Source organism: Microtus ochrogaster, unplaced genomic scaffold (assembly GCF_000317375.1).
Source record: "Microtus ochrogaster isolate Prairie Vole_2 unplaced genomic scaffold, MicOch1.0 UNK1, whole genome shotgun sequence".
NCBI classification, from domain to species: domain Eukaryota; kingdom Metazoa; phylum Chordata; class Mammalia; order Rodentia; family Cricetidae; genus Microtus; species Microtus ochrogaster.
Window position 1 is genome coordinate 31,959,401 of NW_004949099.1, and position 4,099 is coordinate 31,963,499.

Genomic DNA, 4,099 nt, shown 5'->3' on the forward strand with positions numbered 1-4,099 from the left:
CTGTCCTGGAACTAGCTCTTGTAGACCAGGCTGGTCTCGAACTCACAGAGATCTGCCTGCCTCTGCCTCCCGAGTGCTGGGATTAAAGGCCTGCGCCACCATCGCCCGGCCCACACTAAGTATCTTAACGTCCTCTCCAGTACAAAAAAGCATCGGAGGTGGGGGGTATAGTTTGGTAAAATTTGTGCTAAGTACAAGGTCCTGGGTTTCTGCTCAATATACAAGCAAGAATACGTATTTAACTTTTGTAGGATCTGTTTTCTGTCATTTGGCCTCTAGTTTTCTTTTTGGACGGATTCTCTCCTGAAAGTTAGTTTTTGTTTTTTTTTTTTCTGAAATCAGTCTGGTATGCTGTTTTATGAACTTTTCTTTTCATCACTATCGTTCACTTATAACCTGAGCCCATGCTGAACAGCCCTGTAATTTCTCCAGTGTTTGAGGCAGCGGCTGCTGACCATGCCGCCTGGGCAACCCTCCGTGCAGAGATTACCAGCGCGTGTCCTCACGCCCGCCTAGGAGGCTCTGGAGGCTTTAAAAATAATCTTCAGCTTTGCCCGTATCTTGACATCTCACGAAAAGTCCTCCCAAATTATTACACATCAAGAAAATCTGCCCCTGCACTCCAGGAAGTGCTGACAATCTGAAACTTAAAACGCCAACGCTGGGGGCTTTGACCAACTTCAGACAAATCCCTCGAGACTGTCCCTCTGAGACGCCCTTAGGCGGTCTTTCTCTTTTACGTAAGGCACGACGCTAGTTTTCCGCTCGCACGCGGTTATTGAAGCCTTTGGGCTCACGTTTCAGGGTGCGGAGACACGCGTGCACCACTCAGCGTCCTCCCAGAGCCCGCAGCTCGTGAGGTTCTCCATGGCGCCCCTCCAGCTTCTCCCTCCCCCCACTCCCCCGCCTTCATCCACCCCTCCTCCCTTTTCCCTTCTTCCCCCTCCCCCGCTCGGCTCCCCGAACGTGTGCGCCTGCGCCGTCGCCGTCCTTTCCTGGATTCAGAGGTGGGCCCCACATCCTCGGCCCCGCCCCTCGCCGGGCTGGCCAATCCCGGGCTCGGATCTGGGCTCGTCAGAATGGCGCCGTGGCGGGCCGGTGCCCGGATGTCCGCTGCTTGAGGCTCCGCCCAGCCACGGTCTTGCATCCTTCCGGCTTCGTCGTGGAAGGAGGACTGCGCCTCGTCTTCCTGAAGGTGGGGTTCGGGGGAAGGCCAGCCCGCGGTCACGCCGGCTGTGGGAAGGGAAAGTGGGCTCCCCGGGCTACTGTTTCCGGGTTCTCGGGGCGTGGGTCGAGCGGGGAGCGGACCGGGTATCAGGAGGGCTTCCGGGGGCGCCGCGGGCTCTCGGCAGGCGGGAGTTGAGAAGCAGGCCGGCCGCGCGGCGGACTCGCTCCGTGGAGGCCTCGCCGCGAGCCTGCGTCTGGGGGTTTCCATGGTGACAGTAAACAAGCCTCAACTGCCTCAGCTACAACTGCCAAGTCCCCGGGGTTCCACTCTCCTCTAGGTGCTCTGAGAGCCGGCGAGGTTCCGGATGTGAGTGGGAGCGTGGAGACGAGGAGCCCGAGGTGAGGGCCGCCAACCGGGTGGGTTGGCGCCCGGGCCCTTGGGGCGGTGGACCGCGGGCACGGGGCTCGGCTTCAGGAAAGAAAGGTCCGCGGTGGAAGCCGCACGCCCGGGGCCGTGCGAAGACCGCCCCGGGGGTCGGGACCGCGTGGCCTAGGTTTAGGGGTCCGGGGCTATGGCCGAAGTTGAGAGTGTGTGGCAGCCCGGCTTTGGGGTATTCCCGACGGGTCCGGCCGCGTGGCTGAGGCTGGCTGCCGGCCGGCGGAGTGGGGAGACGGGATCGGAAGTCTGCAGTCACCCCGGGCGGGCTCCGGACGCGGGCACTGAGGAATGGCGCCCCTGACGCTGCCTCCGATGCGCACGGCGGAGAGGAAGAGCGGCTTTCGCCGAGAGCTATTCCCGTAGGCGCAGCTCGGACGCGGGCGACCGGGGGGCGGGGCGGAGCGTTTCTCTCCCGGGTTGGGACGCGCTTGGCGGTCCCCGGGCTGGCCGGGACGCTGGTCGCGGTCTTGAGAAAGGAAAGCGCCGGCTCACGTGGCTGGAGGCGCCCGTAGTTTCACAAGACTAGGAGGAGGGACGACTCCGCCCACGCCCGGCCCGGCAGCGCCGCCGGCCCCTTCCTCCTCGTGGCGGCCAGGCTGTCGATCCGGGCTCTCGGAGGTGGCTTGTCGGCGTCTGGGGGTGGTGGCGGTGCTGGAATCTTCTCCTAGGCAGGTTAGTCGGCCGTCTCCTCCAGTTCTCTGTACTTTTGGAGGTGTTTGTGGAGCTTTACGGTTCTGTTGAAACTTGCGGTGGGCCTGGCCTGCCTGGCCCTCCCTGCCGCGCGCTCTCCGGAGCGTTCCCGAGATGGCCGGACGCTGGTCTCAGCCGTCCCGCGCGTACCCGCGAGGTAGCCCCACGTGCCCGAAAACACCCAGTCGGGGCACCCTGGGCGACCTTTCCTGACCCTGCCAGCCGGGGCACAGACGAATGGGCCTCTTATTTATTATTATTATTATTTTTTTTTACCTGCTACAACTACTTGCGAGCCGTCGCCTGCGACGGGGACTGCGGAGTGGTTGGGGAGCTCGCTGCGCGGGAAGCCGCCTGGCGGCTCTGTGGAGTCAGCACCGTAGTTCGGGCAGCGTGGCTTTGAATGCTCGGACCTCGTAGAACAGAGAGAGCTTTTTCGGTCTATTTGCGTCTGTGTGTGAGCGAGGGTGTTAGAGGTAAGAGGGCAGTTTGAGAGACGGTTTTCCAGAGTATGGGTCCCAGGGATCGAAGTGAGGTCCTCATTTTTGGCAGCTCGAAGCCATATCAAGGTGGTGTTTGATTTTATTTAGGTAAATAGCTCGAATCCCTTTCAAGTGTGGTGGGGTTTTTTTTTGTTGTTGTTGTTATTGTTTGCTTGTTTTTCATTTTGGTTTTTCGAAACGTTTTATCTTAGTAGTGGCTGTTCGAGAACTCACAGCAGTTCAGGCTGGGCCCGAACTCACAAAGCCTGTCTGCTGAGTGTTGGGGTTAAAGGCTTGCGTTACCGTGTCCGGCGATACCGGAGAGTTTTAATTTTTATTTATTTATTTATTTATTTATTTATTCATTTTTATTTATTTTTGGTTTTTTTCGAGACAGGGTTTCTCTGTGGTTTTGGAGCCTGTCCTGGAACTAGCTCTTGTAGACCAGGCTGGTCGGAGAGTTTTAAAATAAAAGTTATGTTGTTTTTTTTTGTTGGTTGTTTTTTTTGTTTTTTGTTTTTTGTTTTTTCGAGTAGGGTTTCTCTGTGGCTTTGGAGCCTGTCCTGGAACTAGCTCTGTAGAGCAGGCTGGTCTCGAACTCACAGAGATCCGCCTGCCTCTGCCTCCCAAGTGCTGGGATTAAAGGCGTGCGCCACCACCGCCCGTGTTATTTGCTTTGTGTTTTTTTTTTTTTTTATAAAAGTTAGATATCTTGGAATTGTTACTACTTTAGTGAAGTCTTTTTTTTTTTTTCTGTTGCTTTGGAGCCTGTCCTGGAACTCCCTTTGTAGACCAGGCTGGCCTCGAACTCACAGAGATCCGCCTGCCTCTGCCTCCCGAGTGCTGGGATTACAAGCGTGCGCCACCACCGCCCGGTTTAGTGAAGTCTTTTTTATAAGAAAGTTTGTTTTGTGTGTGCTGCCAAGTAGAAGTCAGGGAAAAAGTGGGGCCAGTCAGTTTTTCCATGTTGTGTGTTTAGAGATTATGTACTCAGGTCCATCCTTTCTGAGAACAAATGTCTTTAAACCACTGAACAACCTTGAAGTACCTTTTAATAGTTGTTTTAAGAGTTCTTACTAAAATATCTCAGATTTTTCGGTAGATATAAATAGGTCAGTGAAGTAACGTGTTTAGTGCTAATTTTTTTTTCTTTTTAAAGTAGAAACTTTGTTTCTAGTGAACGTTGAGAGATTTGTAGTTTATTATTTTGTATATCTAGAGTTTTTTCTTAATAGATGATATCGTTGTTCCTGGTTGTCTTGGAACTATGCAGAGCAGGCTAGCCTCGAATTCAGAGATTGCCTGCCTTTTCGTTTAGCCC

At 55.1% G+C, this 4,099-nt stretch overlaps 1 protein-coding gene across 4 annotated transcripts in view; it reads left to right on the top strand.

Annotated features, from left to right (window-relative positions):
- Nucleotides 1-4,099, top strand: part of Hnrnpf (heterogeneous nuclear ribonucleoprotein F) — a 32,947-nt gene that overhangs the window by 10,391 nt on the left and 18,457 nt on the right. Inside the window, exon 1 of one of the 4 annotated variants that reach the window (XM_005365078.2) lies at nucleotides 1,116-1,195. The exons of 1 other annotated variant lie outside the window; for it this stretch is intronic. The gene's annotated coding sequence lies outside the window, so the exon portion shown is untranslated. 2 more of the 4 variants (XM_005365080.3, XM_005365081.3) reach the window with 2 other exon arrangements.